Source organism: Dermacentor albipictus, chromosome 8 (genome assembly GCF_038994185.2).
Source record: "Dermacentor albipictus isolate Rhodes 1998 colony chromosome 8, USDA_Dalb.pri_finalv2, whole genome shotgun sequence".
Classification (NCBI taxonomy): Eukaryota; Metazoa; Arthropoda; class Arachnida; order Ixodida; family Ixodidae; genus Dermacentor; species Dermacentor albipictus.
In genome coordinates this window covers 12,032,861-12,051,544 of record NC_091828.1, presented here as the reverse complement: position 1 = coordinate 12,051,544, position 18,684 = coordinate 12,032,861, and the positions used below count along the sequence as shown (strand labels likewise).

Here is an 18,684-nt window from a genome sequence, read left to right as displayed (position 1 = left end):
TTTATATATACGTTAAAGAGGAACGGACCTAAGATACTGCCCTGCGGTACTCCGCATCTTATATACTCAAAACTGGAGCTACAACCATCAACACATACGGATTGCAGCCGTTTTTCAAGATATGACTTTATCAACTTAAGCGGATTGCCTCTTATACCGTATGCATAAAGTTTATCTATAAGAATGTTATGATTAATGCAGTCAAATGCTTTGCTGAAATCGACAAAAATGCCTAATGTTAGAAGTTTATATTCAATGTTTTGCAAAATTAGTTCTTTTTGTTTAAGTAGCGCAGATTCCGTAGATAAGCCTTGTCTAAAACCAAATTGGGAATCTGTAAAAAGGCGATTATCGTTAAAGTAAATTTCCAAACGCTTAAGCAAAATTTTTTCTAGTGGTTTCGAGAAAATTGGCAGAATCGATATTGGCCGATAGTTGCCCATGTCTTGTGTCGTCCCAGATTTATGGATAACAATCACTTTGGCTAGTTTTAGTCTGTCTGGGAAGGCAGATGAAGATATCGACAGGTTAAATATATACGATAAGTGAGGTGCAAGAAGGTCAGCTACAAATTTTATTGGTTTTACTGACAGACCCTCTGCGTCAAGGCTGGAGCTATTCTTTAAGGCCATTAGTGTAGCAAAAACTTCGGATGGGTGCGTAGGGTGGAGAAAAAAAGAGTCAGGTGTCTGTACAGAAATTAGGCAGGTAGCATCTTTGTTGTAGTCCGTTTTCGGGAGACCAATAAAATGTTTGTTAAAGCTATCGGCTAGTTCAGTACCCATTAAGGTTACACCGTTCATTGTAAGACCTCCTATAGAATTGGAGGGCTTGGACATGTTAAGGACTGCGTTTATTGATTTCCAAACTAATTTTGCATCACAGCGACCGTCTTTCTCAAATATATTCGTATAATATTCCTTACGCGCCTTCCGCAACTCGCTGTTTAATTTATTTCTGAACTGTTTGAAGGCAGTCAGATCGGCCAAATCTCGGCTAAATCTCGGCTGGATAAAAATTTTTGAAACATCTTGTCTTTCTTTTTTATCTGTTTTTAAAGAGACGGCGTAATCCATTGTTTTCTCATTTTTTTAGATTGGCGCTTTGTGGACCACGGGAAACATGCATCATATATTTCACGAAATTTATTTATAAATATATTGTACGCTTCATCTGCACTGTTATTAGTATAAATTTTGGACCAGTCAGCACTGTTTATCATTTCTCTGAATTTATTAAGATTTTTGTCATTAATTGACTGATAGGTGGTAAGGGCTCTTCTAGTGAAAGTTGAAAGTTTTTGAACAACCGACACAAAAATTGGACAGTGGTCGCTAAGGTCGGACGACAATGTACCAGCGTATTCGACAGTAGTGTCTGCATTCACGACGTATAAATCTATAGTTGTCTGGCTGGAAGCCGTAATTCTTGTGGGAGACACTATTACGTTTGTAAAACCATTGCATTCAATTATGTTGGCAAGACTAAGTGACGTGTAATTATCTTCAGCTATATTTATATTGAAATCGCCACCCATGAGCACTATATAACGGTTACTAGAACAGAATTCTAGAAATTTGTTTGCATAATTGAGAAACTGGTCACTGTTCCCGCTCGGGGGCCTATACACTACCGATAAGATTTGATGGTTATGACGTAATGTGAGAACTTCATAGTCATTTGTTATAACTGTAAATTCATCAACATGCTCGAATGCGTAACAAGATTTAATATAAACTGCCAGGCCGCCCCCGCGGGTCCCTCTGTTCAAGAAAAAGCGCGAGAATGATTCCATCGAAATGAGATCATTTTCTTGTGCGCACCATGTTTCAGTAAACATAAAACAATCAAAAGATACCGGAAGATCATGTATCAGCTGATCTAGTTGTTCGTGTTTATGCCTCATTGAGTGAATGTTTAAATGCAACGCTGAGAACAAGCCTTTCTTTTTCGTACTAGATCCCAGTTCACAGGGGCAAACACGTTCAAAATACCGATTGACTGTCATCAAGAAATGATAAGAAGAATAAAGTACGTGACCATACGGAAAATGGTTGGCAAACGCAACATGTGCAACTGCAAGGCCGAGTTCTTGCTGACATATGCAGATATCCCTGGTACAGTAACAAATAACCACGTGGGACTGTTAATTTGTACGATATAAACTTGGGCAATCAAACTGGATGCTTCATCATGACTGAAACTGTTTAGTGCCACAAGCTTAAGCACGGTGACACAACAACGTAACATGACGCAATTCGTTTTGGGTATAATATACTCATAAGGGATGTACGAGGGTATAACAAAACTTCTACAGAATAAACATGTCGCACTGCAAGTGCGCTTGGTTTCAGAAACATAGACATACGACATATTTTCAAACGTAACCATTTCTGAGCCAGTGCCACCTTTTGCTTTAGTCATTATCTGATGACGCAGTGAGCCTCGCAATGTCCTCTCTGCATGCAATTCTGATTGTTGGCGTATCGTCGGTTTGACGAGCAAAGATTTTACCATTGCGCACCCAAACATGCTTCCATTTGGCGTGGCGCTTCTGCGCGGTTGCCTCGCCCAGAATGCGCTTGAGTTCAGGGCAAAGGTGCTCATTAACAAAAATTCGCATGTCAGAACCAAAACCAATGTCAGAGCATACCAATTTCGCAGCGCGGGCTCTGTGAAGAAAAGCGTCACGGACCTGCCTCCGAGTGAACTGCACAAGTATATTTTTTACTGCCGAGTTTGCTGTCGGCACGCGGTGAATTACGTCAATGTCAGTTGGCAAAATAGAGGCATTCACTTTTGCTGCAATTCTCCCTATTATCTCAGTTAGGTTCTCTGGCATGTTGCAAGGAACACCTTTAATTTCAACATTTGTGTTTCGAGAGTATTGTTCAGCATGCAGGAGACGACTTCATGAGCCTTCAACTGCTGTGCAAGCTCACTGCACCGACTTTCAAGTTGAACGTTCGCCTCTTTCAGTTGTTTGTTCTTCACTTTCATTCTATCATACTCTTTACTAATGAACGTCAGGCTGTTCTTCACCTCCCTCATTTCTTTTCGAAAATCTCTCTCGAATGTATCTCTAAAATCTTTGAACTCTGCATGAAGTTCATGTTTCAGTTCCTCGAAAAGAGCCCTGATTACTTTAGACATTGCAATGCAAAATACACCGTGGCAGCAGCAGCAACAGCAGGAAACCAAACGAAAAAATAAATTCAGTAAAACACTACAGCACAGACCTGCGTGGAAGAAGCACACGATTGTGAGTACGTCGTCGCTGTTTTCCGTTGCCGCTTCTGCCAAAATGAACCTTGAGCGGGAGCGCTCGCAGCTTTTGTAGTAGTCTTCTCCTCGAAGAGCCAATGGGAATTACTGTCCGTGTTACGTCACAGGCCTCCAGCAGCACGTGTCATACGGCCAGGTGACGAAACTTTGCTGATATGACGAGCTAGGTGATCAGCTATGTTAGGCCGCAGAAACTTGATGTAGAACAGGCCTGCGTGGAAGAAGCACACGATTGTGAGTACGTCGTCGCTGTTTTCCGTTGCCGCCGCTGCTGCCAAAATGAACCTTGAGCGGGAGCGCTCGCAGCTTTTGCAGTAGTCTTCTCCTCGAAGAGCCAATGGGAATTACTGTCCGGGTTACGTCCCAGGCCTCCAGCAGCACGTGTCATACGGCCAGGTCACGAAACTTTGCTGATATGACGAGCTAGGTGATCAGCTATGTTAGGCCGCAGAAACTTGATGTAGAACAGGCATGCGTGGAAGAAGCACACGATTGTGAGTACGTCGTCGCTGTTTTCCGTTGCCGCTGCTGCCAAAATCGCTCATAAGATTCATTGCTACCAAAATCGCTCATAAGATTCACATCATCGGGCATGAAGAACGGTATCCGCCATTCCATCCGCACTTGCCACCTCTGCCAGGCGAACGAAGTTAAATTGAGCAATCGACAGACGTTATGAAAAACCCTGAATATCGAAGCGTCCCGTACGGAGTAATTAATTTGGACTTCACATAGCTCAGAAAGAAGGGGGAAGGTGTCAAGCAAACGCAAGCTTTCTTGCTCCCCATAAATGAGTGCACAAGGACGATTTTGGTTAAAGCTGGCAAAGAAGACGCAAACAGCGTAGTGGATCCCCTCAAGGCTGAATGCTTTTAGCACAGAAAGACGCTCGTCTGCGACAGCGGACCCACTTTCAGGAGTGTCAAATTACCAAAGTAGGCACAGGAGCACGGCATAATGATCATCTATTCTTCTCTATACCACCCGGCAGCAAACGGCCGAGCGGAACCCTCATACGAGACGTCTAACAGTATTTAAAGATGTATCCAGACTTTGCCGCTGGCTGGAAGTGCTGTCTGGAGGCCGCTGTGAGACATTGCAACATATCGTACACCACTGTTTTAGGCTGCAGTCCTCATTTAGCAACTTCGGGTACAGCGCTCACTTCCTGCAGATCCTGAGCTAGGCCTCCTAGAAAACCTTGATCTCTCTGAAGTAAGCAAAACTGTCAAAGAGCAGGACGTCTACAAGCCCCACATGAAGAGAAACTTCGATAAAATGCATAGTAGCGAGATGCCGGACATACAGCCTGGAGGTATGTCCTTGTAAAGAAAAGAGCTGTACCTTCAAATTCGTAATTTTGGACGACCATTTCAAGTCATTAAGACTGCATCCCAACATAGAATATTGAAGAATGGCTGGTATACTGGAGCCTCAGGTCAAACGGAGTGCGGGTTTATTAGAAACATATTTATCTATAACCTCAGAAGGCGTAAGTAAAAGAAGTCCTGAAGAGTGAAGTGGTCTGCGCTGGATGCATGAAAGAAGACGAAGAAATGGGCTAGGGGAGAAGTGAGGACGAAGAAATTAGACTAAAATAGCGGACAACACCCGTCTCCCTGAGATTATGTCATTTCTGCTGCCATTCTAGTTAGGAATGCTAGAACTCTGTCTTTTAAGGTCCTCAATAATTTGGTGTAACTCGTCCCCAGTGGGCCGTCCAACAGGCTCTCGCGGCGGCCGCAAGGTGCTCCCTGTCGGTCCCTGCGTGGAAGACACCCACTGCGCGCTCACGTGCGTCCTAAAGCACTTTTATTAAAGTTTGTACGATCCAATCTAATCGTCCCCAGTGTTGCTGAACAGGGCAATAAACGTGAGGAAATGGGGTTATCCGGTAGAGGTAGCATGTGAGGGTTAACTGACCACCTGCCTTCACCCAAAAAACATCACGTACTCGTGACGCCTGTGGTAGAAACGGTGGTGCCCATCCGCTACAAAGGCTTGTGAGTGGTGGCACTGGCTAATACTCCCAGCGTTCTAGCAGGAAACAAATACCGAAGAAAGTGCACGGGAAAGCAGCACCGCGGTCGCTCAAATTGTAGCATACGTATGCCTAATGCGAACACGTGGAATCGTCCCCCACCTCCGGCAAGTGTTTTCATCCCCATGTCCTTCGTGATAATCCATGATGTCTTGTTATGAACAGGACAATGTCACCTGGAAATCGAAGGTTGCTGAGGAATACGTTCTTGATCTTACTCCTAAGCCTTTTACGTACTCCTAACTTACTCCTAAGTTTAATAGCTTGAATACTTCTTCCAAGCATGCAGTGAATAGCATTGAAGAGATTGTGTCGCTTTCTCTGACCCCCTTTATTTATAGGTATATTGCTACTTTTCTTGTGGAGAATTAGGGCAGCATTGGAATCCCTGAGCATATTTTCGAAAATATTTACGTAAGTGTCCTCTACTCATTGATTACGTAATGTCTCGGACTTCTTGTATTTCTGCAGAATCAAATGCCTTTTCGTAATCTATGAAAGCCATATAGAGAGGATGTTTGCCCTCTGAGGATTTCATAAGTAACTTACTGATGACATGGATTTGGTCCATTGTAGAGTATCCCTTTCTGATGCGAGTTTGTTCCCTTGGTTGACCAAAGCCCAGTGTTGCCCTTATTCAATTGGAGATTAGTTTAGTGAATATATTATATATATTACTGAAAGTAAACTAATGGGCCTATGGTTTTCCAATTTTTTAACGTCTGTCTTTTTATTGATTAGTAGAGTGCGGGCATTCTTCCAATTCTCTGAGTTCCTTGAAATCGACAGTCAGTTCTTATAAAGGGCCGCTAGTTCTTCAAGCAAGGTTTCTCTTCCATTTTTAGTCCATCTTATCCTGCCTCTTTATTTCGTTTCATATCTTCCAAGGACCTTAAAGAAGGAGCCTCTGTGACCGGTTCATTACTACTTCGAATAGATGTATCGTAGCTGCTTTCGGTACTGTACAGGTCAGTGCATAATGCTTCCACTGTTTATACTGTTTTTTTTTTCGAGATTGCTGGTGATATTACCCTGCTTATCCTTCAGTGCATATATCTTCGTTTGCCAAATGTCAAGTTTCCTTCTCAGTTATTTCAGACTGCGTCCATTTTTTACCGCTTCCTCAGTCTTTCTTGCGTTATAATTTCGAATATACCTTATTTTCTCCTTGTTGATAAGTTTTGACAGTTCCATGAATTCTAGGTGAACTCTTGAGTTGAATATTCTGATTCTTTGTCGTTTCTTTATTAGCTCCTTTGCTACTTCGGAGAGCTTACCCACGGGTTGCTTTGGTTCCTTAACTCGCACTTCAATTGCTGCCTCTGAAGCAAACCTGGCTACGGTTTCATTCATTGTGTCTATGTCATATTCATATTTGTATTCTAAGGCTGCATATGTGTTTTCAAGTGCCAACCTGAGTCGGTAAGCTTTTGCTCTTATTGCGTTTATTCTTACCAATTTTAGTCTTTCTGTCTTTAAACTGAGGTGAATCCCAGCCCTCACTAATCTATGATCAGTGCACTTTACCCCACCTAACACTTTTAAATCCTGCACTATGCTGGTATCGGCAGATTTTATGAAATTAATTTAATTTCTTGATTCATGATTAAAGATTTCCAGTTCCACTTTTTTTTATCGAACGCTTCCTGAAGAGGCGTTCATTATTCGCAGCTTATTCCTTTCCACGAATTCTACCATCTCTCCTCGAGTGTTCCTTTAATCAACGCCGTAGTGGCCAATGGCTTGTTCACCAGCTTCCAACCCGACGTTTGCATTGAATTCGCCAATGACTACTGTATAATGAGTTGGCAATTTTGGCATCGGTAATTCATCATCTTCATAAAGTATTTTATTTCTTCGTTATCGTGGCTAGAGGTTGGTGTGTAAATATATATTACATATACTCTGAATACCCTATTGAGATTTATTACGACTACTGCTACCCTGTCACTAAAGCTGTAAATTCGTCAATGTTGCCTGCTATGCCCTTATAGATTAGGAATCCTACTCGGAAATTCTTCTTATCTGAAAGTCCTCTACAGCAGAGGACGTGGCCATTTATCAGCACCATATAAGCCTCATCAGTTTTTCTAATCTCACTAAGACTAATGATATCCCAAACTCTAGTTGATAGTTGCTCTAGTTGATGATAGTTGCTCAAAGAGTCTTGCTAGGCTAGCTTCACTCGAGAGCCTTCGGTTGTTAAACGCTGCAAGGGTCAGTGTCCATCGGTGGCCTCTCCGGGTCCAGATATTCATAGCACTCTCTGCTGCGTTACTGATCTGACCGCCACATTGGTCAGGTGCTCCGCAGATTCTGGGGACTGAGGGGCGTTGGTTTATCCAAAAAGGCATTTGGGAGGGAGTGGTCGAATACTGCACCATGGAGGCCAATTCCTGTTCTGGTGAGGGAGTGTCGTGTTGAGGCTAAGCAGGTCTTCCTAATTTGCTTGTACCTGGATTAGTGTAGCCCCACTTGCTCTCGGCGTTTTCGCCGGTGTCAGGAGTCACTCCAAGCTTGGAGATGTGGGGTACTGGAGAAGTGAATTCGAGTTGCGAATCAAGTTTCATAAAATTCCTAATGATACCCGGCTGCGTGGAGATGAGCAAGTGGCAACAATGCTTGCGCATACTTAGACAATTCCCAGACAAACTCCTGCGTGAATTTTTGACCCATTCGCTTTGTCTTTTTAAATGCATTATACTATGAGTAATCCATGGTGTCCTATATTGTTCGGTCAACCCTAGTCGGATAAACATTTTTTTTTTGTATATAAACACATGTGGCATTGTTATCCATGTTTTTTTTGCTGATTCCACCCCACGTAACAACCCTGGTTTTTAAGGAAATAAAATGAAACTTAAATTGTTTCCTCGTAATGTTCCATACCTTCTTTTAGCTTGATCCACAAATACTTGACGTTGGCGAAGTCATGAGCGTAAAAAACTATCTGCCATTGCTTGTGAGTAGTCGGTGTTGCCTTCATCGAAGGTTGTAATGTAATATGACACAAATAGTCGATGTAGCACTACGTCTATTTCTTCCTGAATATTAATTGAGGAGTGCTAACAACACGTTATGGTCAGAAATTACTTCAGTAGAATATGAGTGTTACATCTAGCACAGAAAAAAACAGGACATACGTATGGCACACGCTCTTATTTGCTGACGGTTTGTCAACCTCCCAATTGCTTTAGACGTAGCGAGAGACTACCCTACTAAAAAATCCTATTTGTTTTCAAACGGGTTTCATCAAATAGGGTTATGGAACGGGACCCCGTTTGATCCTGTTCAGTCCTGACCTGTTTAAATCCCGTTTATTCCCGTTTAAACCTGACCCGTTTAAATCCCGTTTAAACCTGACCCGTTTAAATCCTGTTTAATCCTGACCCGTTTGAGTCCTGTTTAATCCTGACCCGTTTAATCCCGTCCTATCTAACCCAGACCTGTTTGGCCCTGTTCAGACCTATTTTTTGCTACATCCATACCAGGTCCTTTCAGAATGGATTGATGTTGCTTAATATAATGTACTCTTTACACCTATTTTGTACACTTGTGTATTTGCGATCAGCATTGAAGAGAAGTAGATCTGCATTAGGTTCGCAACAAGAATGCCACTTTCATATGTAGGTTTGCCTGGTACATTGCTTGATACGAAGATGAACACAATTTTCGGCATAAATTGATTAGCACTACCAACACTGATGTGATACATCATGAACAAGTTTTGTATGACCCACGAGTACGTTCTCTATGTATGACCTACAAGAAAATGCACCCTGAAGAAGATTGTACCTCATTTTCATATTTACTACAAGTATGCAAATGTAATTCTTGCAAGTTTAGTATATGTTCGATTACTTGTACTCGTCTTAATGCAGTGCTTTTTGCTGTAATGGTTTGTTCACAAATCCACAGTAAAGCGTAATTTTGGGGTGAAAAATGTCAGGCAAAGTATTGGCATGTACTTGTAAGTGAAAAAGACAAGTATACTTTACGTAGGTATTTCTGTACACCCACTTGAGCTTTCATTAAGCCTGAAGTCCTCCGGCTTAAATAAAAGCATGTCATAAATGTCCCAAGCACTGTTTATTGGACCTTCTAATGGTATTTCGATGCATCCAGTCTGCCGAGAGAAGACCGCTGGAGTGGGTTGCTTGGGTGAGAGCGAGCAGGGCACCTGAAAAAGTAAAGCCAATAATTTATCTTGACTCATGCAACAGGTTAGCACATAGGCAAATTTGCCTATGTTCTCACAGATAAGAAAGGTTCAGCATTCCGGTCATAAAAGATAATGAATAAATCTTATTGAAAAATATGTGGTTTCATGCACTGCCGATGTTTCAAGGGAACATGGATTACTGTGGGAGAATAAGCTGTCATAATTAGCAGGCGATTGAAGCAAGTCTTATAGGAAAAAGATGGACACATCGTTTGATTAACAATAACTACTAGTATTGAAGCAACAGAATACAAACATGAAATACTTTTAAAAACAACACCGACAGGTTGAGATAATAAATTATTCAGAAACTAAACCCTTCTGCCAGCAAAATACCGCAGTGTACTGGCTTTGACATTGCGCTGCTCAGGCAGAGGGCATGGGATTGAATCCTGGCCACAATGGCTGCATTTAGATGGCAGGGAAATGCCAAAACCCCTATGTAAGCTCTATTGGGTACACGTTAAAGGAGACTAGGGATCCCACCAACTTCAAGTTATAAAAACCGGGGTAAATTTCGAGATAAGCAAACTCACAAAAGTAGAAGGCCCTGGCCATGCGAAGACCATATAAAGCCTTTTAAGGTAGGTGCCAGCAGCCGCTAAATTTCTTGCAATAGCGAAACATAGCAGAAGCGGTATTTTGGCGTAGATCACTTTTGCAAGGTATTTAACAATTTGACACCCGACATGTTGTGCATCTATGGGCAACAGCAATTCTGGCATAGATCATAGCAAACACTGTTGCAACTAGGTATACATAGACACATAGGTATAGGTACAGTCGCCGACTGATTTTCCGGACATGATTACTCGGTCTGCTTCACAGCATCGCCATTCTCCCCATGGACCATAATGTATAACAACTTCCAAAAATTCGGACGCCTTGCAACCTCTCGTCTGATTTTTCGGACAATCCTTGAGCCAACTTGATCGAGAGCACCATGCACCGACTCTGACCGCTGCATGGTTCTACTTGCTGAACGCCATTTTTGTTTTGAACGGAGCCTCCTTGCTGCCCCACGAAGTGGCGCTACTGCAAATCCCTGCTCATCATCATCGTTTCTGCCTGGTTTGTAGCTACAGCAGTTCCGGTCTCAGCTTAGTATGCAATGTCAAGACAATCCAGCAGCTGATTTGTTTGTTTCTTCGTGCACGACGCTGCAAGTAGGCCAGGTTTTTTGTTTGTGCAACTGATGTCGGCGTGACGATGTTTGACGAAGCAAGATGGGCCAATTCATTTCACTAATATTTAGAATAGCTACCTGTAAGCACCACCTACTTTTCAACAACGTTTGCAAAGCAAAAACCTCATCCTGAAAATCTGCACATGAAGAAATCGGCAGCATCATCAGCGTGGGGCCTCAAGATAATTCGGCAAGCCAAGAAATTACTGACAGCATGAGTGCAATCATGCCAACAGGAAATCAGTGGCTGAATAATGCACCTTCTACCACTTGGTAGACAATGCATTTTCGCAAGGCCCTAACTATGGCAGATCATTGTTCAGGAGTTCCCAAATGCACAACTCTATGCCATTTTCATGCTGACTCTAGGGAAGCACCTCTGCACAGTTGCAAGAAAAAAAGCTAGATGCCCCAAGAGAAATGAGCCCACTCAAGCCATGGAAGTTATGTTTACCTTGTCTTCCTACAACTACTCTAAACCTAGGACTGCTGTTTTGCACAAGGGAACAAACGTCAACATTGGTGCCTCGCCCAACACAAGTGGTCTGCGCCGTAGAAGGTGCCATCAGTCAGCCCACAGATGAGGCCCACACCAGTGCTGTCAGTGTGCTGTACAAATTGCAGAAGCACAGCCTACAAGCTTGTCTGCCTTAGTGTGATCGCAATAATGAACGAAAACCAACGAATCAAGTTTGTTTCGTGCTGAGAACAGTTGCCTCATGCTGGATTTTCCTACAATTCTTTCTAAGCACAGATAATGCTTGGTTTGTTGTGTAGGCATGTAAATAATGAAAAAGCCTGCATCACTATCTCTGAAAAAAAAAATCATGTAAGAAAGCACGTACAGTACACAGGTGCAGTGTCTATCACATACCATTTCGTGCAGTAGAGGCTGCATCGGATAAACCGGCCAATGTATAAATGACTGGCAGCGTGACCAAGCAAACTTGATGCGTGGGTCAGTTAGCAGTGGTAGTGCACTACTCTCGGTGCACATGCACCTATGTTTGAAAGCTGCTTGATCGTGACAAAATATAAAGACAAAAGCGCTGGAGAGATATCTGAGGCTTTTCTTATATGTATGACGAGGAACCTAGCACTAGCTCCCCATGCAGAGAATTACTAGGCAGTGAGACTGCTTCATATCAATGTAAAACAAGTGTCACACTCACCATGTGATGCGTCCTTTTTGTTTCTGTGCAAACAATATGTATTCAGATCTATTCTCCCCCCTTTCACCTTTTGCACAATATTACTGTGCGAGCTATAATACTGAACTGTTAGTAGCACTCTGTCCTGTTGCCTCCTTTCTTTCCTTGTGAATTGCGTGCTAAATACGGCTTTTTTTAGTGAAAGAGCACTAGTTTAACGCATAAACTAGCGCCATGGCACTTTGCAATAAAGGACTGTTGTAATTCTCTAAAAATATGCCCATGCAGAACAGTGTCAAAAGAACGCCTTAAAGAAAGAACATGAGTGTATCTATCATAAAGACCAATCCTTGTCTTTTTTCCTTAACATAATTTTCAATACCGATATTAAAGTACAAGCTCACCATATTATATCACCTTGTCAATGAAGCAAGGCACAATGGCGCCCAACTGTCGCGGGACCAACTTGGATGTGGAGATCAGCGCAGATCAGCAACATAGCATGGTCTGCTTACACTCCTTCTCCAGGTCCAGCCATACCTATAGCAGCTATAAAACAAGTGAGCTTAGAATCACAAGCGAAACAATATAAAAAGTGACGCTGAACAAAGCAACTTTCGTTAGGCATAAATAGGATCGAAATGCTGACATTATGCACATAAGTAACTTCACTTTGAGCAACAAAGCATCCAATTTAAGAAAGATATGTATGAGCTATCTATGTGAGAAAGATCAATCAAACGCCCTCTATTTGCTATACCCCTCCCCTTATGCATGGATGTCTCCATGACTGAGTGAGCTGGGCTGACCTCAGGTATAGTGTAATTAAAGGGTGTCACTTGGTGGGCCAATCCCGATACCATTGCATGACTTGTGCAATAATTTTAATGTGTATTGTAATGCTGGCCATCCTGCAGGCACTGCAACATTATAGCACCCATAAGGCTAATGGTATTACCTGATAAGGTTAACTAATAAGTGTCCCCAGAAGCATAACTCGGCATGTATACTCGGAGGCATTATTATAAGAGAAGCAATAGCAGAGGTGAAGCTTTATCTTGTGCCATATGCAAAATGGCCGAGCACGCCCAGCTTTTGGTTACATTCTCACTTGTGACCACTGCAACAGGCTGACTAACATGCGTAACCAGCAGTTTGTAGGACCACATTTTCATAACCTGCCATTTTTTTTACATCTGAAGAGATCAGCCTCAAGCTCCATGCTGCGCTGCACTCAAGAAGCATTATAAACTGGCAACATTTAAATGCTATGCTGCATGGTTTGTTGCATGCTTTAGGAATTTACTTATTTATTATACACATAGCTCATAGGCTCCAGTTGGAGAATTGCATGCGGTGGCAAGAAAACAAATTCTCAACTAACAAGGAGAACATTCAACAAAACAAGTCAGACCAAAGAAAAAAAAAATAACATACTCTCATAATGAGACTATGTATCTGGCAGCTAGCTTATAAAAAAAGACAATTAACCCGCCGTGGTTGCTCAGTGGCTATGGTGTCGGGCTGCTGAGCACGAGGTCGCGGGATCGAATCCGGGCCACGGTGGCCGCATTCCGATGGGGGCGAAATGCGAAAACACCCGTGTACTTAGATTTAGGTGCACGGTAAAGAACCCCAGGTGGTCAAAATTTCCGGAGTCGTCCACTACGGCGTGCCTCATAATCAGAAAGTGGTTTTGGCATGTAAAACCCCAAATATTATTATAAAAAGACAATTAGGAATATTTTACTACTGGTAGCGCTTTAGGGGATGGAATGTAGAATTCCAAGCATCATACACTTTTAAGCCACCTTTCGTGGCTTTTTGTTTTGAAGTTGTTTGTTTGAAGTGTTTTGTTACAGTAATGTAACACAATAATGGAATGCACAACAGTGAATACTTAGAAAAATGTAATTAAGAACATGGAGTCTATGTGGGCACAGATGTTAGAATTCTACATGAAAGCACAATAATAAAGGTGGGCAGAGCATTTATGCTTTTGTCGGGCAACCTACAGCAAGACATACAGGTAAAAGGATATGCATGCCTCACAACACAGTCACTAAAAATATATGTCACAATACAGTGAGTAGGTATATCATGCTTATCTACAATAGCCCCTAATTATATTTACCTCAGAGGGGGCTACCTATGTAACTTGATCAAACTGAAGGTGGGCCAAATTCTAAATATACGATTCAAGTAGACAGAAAATGGACGTTATGAATATGGCATCTACAGCAAAAGTGTTGTACATTATCGTTGTACATTATGTCATACCTGCCAACCTGTGAACATAATATTTTGTAAAAATGCTGCAGACACTAAATTCTTTGTCGGGGACATAGCACACATTATTTTAAAGCTTGCTCTCAGCACCCGCATTGTTGCATACTCACACACATTATTAATAAAGGGAAAATCGCACATCCACCCACTCGCAGCAATTGCTACAAAAGAAACCCGTACGGATTCCTCGAAAGGAAAGCCTCACAGTTGAAAAAAAGAAACCGTCCAGGTCCGGGACCACTGTCTTTCCGGGACAGCCGCTTTACAATCTAAGATAACCAGGCGGCTAGCAGATGGCCGGGCGAATTCGAATTTGTCGACAACATGAAGCAAAGGCAAGGGTCTGACGTAATAGTTCTGCGGAAACGCGTAAGGTGTAGAGAGGTAATTAATAAAGGGGAAAAAATATTACGTCAAACCCTTGCCTTTGCTTCGCGTTGTCAACTAATTCGACTTCGCCCTGCCATGTGCTAGCCACCTGGTTATCTCAGATGGTAGAGTGGCTGCATCGGAAAGGTGGTAGTCCGGGGTTCGAGTCCCGGACCAGGACGAATTTTTCTTCAACTGTGCGGCTTTCCTTTGTAGCAAATGCTATGAGCGGGCGGATGTCTCATTTTCCCTTCAATAATTACTTCTCTCCACCTCGTGTGTTTGCGCAGAACTATTACGTCACACACACATTATCAACCATTATTTAACTTGTAGTGCAGCACAAAAAGCAGCAGCGAACTTGAAACCAGTAACTGACAACCTTGTTTTCTTTTTTTAGATTACAGAGCTTTTTCAGCGTGTTTGCTGCTGCCGCTTTACGCTGCTCCATGAATTTATCTGACCAAACTTCCCTAAAGCAAGTGCCCCTCTGATGTTCTCGTTAGAGATATTGCATCGCTAATAATAAACCAGTACCATTACAATTTATTTTTTACATGCATTTTAACAATGTCATATGCCCTTGATCTCTCAACAGCTTTAAAACATCTTAACCAACACAACTTCATTGTCTTTCTAAAGTGACATTCATAAAATTGTAAAATGAGCCCACATTTGTAAACCCACGAAAAATTCAGGAGAGTTTCCAAACATGGATGATACCAACAAAATCTGCAGCTCGTGTAAGTGGCAGCAACTGCTTTGCACGCACCTTGTCACAGCATGCTCATCAGGTACTTTGCCGTGCTGTTGAGGCTGCAGAAGTGCCGCAGGTGCATATGTGGAGGTGCCTCTGGTTCACAAAATCTTGTCATCCCTAAACAATAACAAATGCCTAATTTATTGTAATCCCTGCAACCAACTGCAAACTTGTGATATAAAAAGATCACGTCATATTTTGAAAAAAAGTCTCATACAACCAGTTACATGAAGCTGCAACTGGTTGTGCAAATATCTGACCGTAACATCACAGGCGGTTAAATAACACGTAAATCGAACTGTAGCAAACATGAATCTACTATGAAAAGGTTCACACAAACGTACAGCTGTATAACGTGAAATGTGAGTTGTACTATCAAAAAATTCCTTAGGACATGAAAAGCGTTCCAAAACCTAATTTGTTTATGCGGCGCAACAAAGCACTGCTCCCAAAGGACGATGCGCTCAAAATTTCAACAGACCACCTCTTTTTCTGGAGAGACAATACAGAAAAGAGAAAGATTTTTCGATTAAAAAGAAACATTGCTTTTGTAATTTCGGCTTCTCTGCAAGATCGGAACCCTTTACAAGTACACGAAAACACACAGAAGACTAATACACGTCATCTGACGACACTCTATAAACAGACGAATTTCCATACAAGCTGAAAATCTGGCCATGCGTCGACGAAGAAATCGGGTGCTATCTCGCGCAGCTGTTAGCTGTGAAGACGACACATCGACGTACTACTTCTGGAAATGCCTATACCATTTCTCAATGAAAAATTATGTACACAAACAGTAACTTTCTTTGCTTGAATTTTTGTGCCCATTTAGATCAAAGAACCACCCGCGCTATCGTGCTTCATAGGTGAAAGTAAATAAACCACAGATAGAGCTGTTGGTAACATGAATACGTTTTAGGGCAATTTCCATGGAACTTTTTGCTAAATGTGCACTGCGACATGAAGAACAACCATTTGAAAAGCACATTTATAATTCTTGCTGCTTTACTCATTCGGATTCGGTTGTTGTACGGATCTTGCGATACGTACAAGAACGCACACTTCACGAACCAGAGACAGGAAGAATGCGCGCAAGCGCCGGACTTACCTTTCTAGGCGTACTCGGAAAACGCTCCTTTTAGCGTCACAGGTGCCGCGGCATCGACTGCACCAACGGTCCTTCCGGCGCACACACTGTTGAATTGCGGATCAACTACAGGACGTAAGAGCACAATTTTCACCAAATTCTTCCGTACAGTGTGATACGATGCGAGAGTGCCAGAGGAGGAGATCCTTTTCGTGAGCCCGGAACAAAGAAAGTGGCGAAGGCTCATACCTTCGACATCGGCGCACCACACGAAGGCTACTGCGGGCTACATTACGCGGTCCCAGGGGTTTTGTGATTCTCAATGAATACAAAATGCACCACAATTACTCTCGGCACAGCGTACACACGATTAAACAACTGCATCGGACGGCGTCAGTGCAGCGCGCACTCACATGTAGCTAAGGCTGAAGACGGCAAAATAATATCACCTGTAACTTTACCGGCGCTACCTGTGCTGCCATCTGTAGGCCGCCACCGAAAGCGACCGTGCTTTCGGTGATCTCATGGATGGTGACGGCGTTGTATTTCGATGTTATGCGAGTCGTACAGCGTCTTGTACGACGTGTTTCAGCAACGTTGCTTTTAATAGAGAGGACAGCAATGTGCGTATACGCCGTATAGACGTCCCACCCACTTGAATAACACAACAGGAAATTTTCAGTCTGTCGTATTTTGGGACGTTGTGACTGTCGTTCTGTTCTCTGTAGTGTGACGTCTTGTAGTCGAAAATTCTGTAGCTTCTGATCAATATATTTGATTAAAAATTGACAGAGACCTCTTTAAGTTTAAGAAAAATTATTAATACAAAAAAAAAGAAAGTAGAAAAAAAAAGCTTTCGCACAGGATTTGAACTGCGGACCTCACGATTCCGAGGCAAGCATCTTACCACCGCACCACGCCGAACACGCCCGCACCTCACCTTGGCCAGCAATATAAATCTCGCTCTGGGTTGCTGTTTACATTTACATTTTAAAAGCCAAGATGCGCTTTCACTTCACCGGTCGCGTCAACTGCCGTATCTCTATATGCGCAAAAGTGTTGTTACCATCGACAGGTACATCGTGGAATGCTAGAACATCAATTTTGCTGTAACGATATCCATATTTAATAAGAAATTCAGAAATAGACAACGGTGACCGGGGACACTGAAGGTTTTTACTGCTAATTTCGACACTTGTCTCTTGCTCTTTACACTTTTGAGCTCGCATATAATTCGTGCGTTCAATGCAAAATAGCTACATAAACACTCGTGGGTGAGTCTTGATCCGGACAGTATACTGGCTTCTCACGGCAGCGCTGTACCAGATTAACGAGACCCGAGCGAGAAAGCTTTTCACGCAACTTTGTGGAACAATCCAAAACTTCTTTTCCGCTTCGCATAAGCTTGTGCAATATTTCTGGGAAATTAACTAATGTGTCAGTGTAACCGCACATGTAAGTCCACAGGACTGTGTGCCCCATCTTACCAAATAAAACAAAGCGGATACGCAGCCATTCCCGCAGATGGTATGATTTTGATCAGCGGCCGATTTTGAGGAGGCCGGTAGCGCGTTGCTGGTGCCGCGTCGTCACGGCACAATTATAACAATTGGCCACGTCGACTTTAATACCGGTGTCGGTGCTATCAGTATTGCCGGCTTCAGAGAAGCACGATTGAATACCGCGCAAGAGAAAAGTGCAGTGTACACCACCGATGCGAAGCTGACATTTTAAAGGGCCGCGACGGAAAGTGCTTCTGTTGCGACTTCAGAACTCTTGGCCGTCGCGACCGAATGTTTCTGTTGCGACGTCAGAATTGCTGTCGTAACGTCAGAAATGTCTGTCGCAGCTACAGAAACGTTAGGAACTTCTGTCGTACAACAGAAATTTCTGTATTTGCAGCAGGAATTCCTGTTGTCTTTTTCAACTGGGCAGGACCGGGAATCGGTTTGAAATTCGCAGCTAGCATATCGCACTTTGGTCTGTGAATGTTCCGAGGTGTTCACGCAATTTCTGTAGAGCTTGATAATGGCCCAATTTAGCACTAGGGGTTAAATTGTCAGGATGTCGAACAATAAAAAAGCTCCTCCCCAGTTATATTCAAGCATTAAACTGGTATGCATGATGCCATCCAGTATAGTTGCCACAAAGCTCCAGATTAAACCAGCTTTTGTGACAAACAGGCGACCCTATATGGTGCCACTGCGTCCAGTATAAGCCAGTTTAGTTGCAAACAGGGCTCCTGTTAAGACCCATTTCTGCGTGAACTGGTCATGCCTATACCTGCTTGC

At 42.8% G+C, this 18,684-nt stretch overlaps 1 long non-coding RNA gene across 1 annotated transcript; it reads right to left on the bottom strand.

Annotated features, from left to right (window-relative positions):
• Nucleotides 1-9,396: 9,396 nt before the first annotated feature.
• On the bottom strand, nt 9,397-16,818 carry LOC139048618 (uncharacterized). Its single transcript, XR_011507829.1, has 4 exons — nt 16,415-16,818; nt 15,316-15,420; nt 12,290-12,434; nt 9,397-9,506 (listed from the first exon to the last, which is right to left on the bottom strand). It is a non-coding gene; the product is annotated as an uncharacterized lncRNA (long non-coding RNA).
• Nucleotides 16,819-18,684: the final 1,866 nt, after the last annotated feature.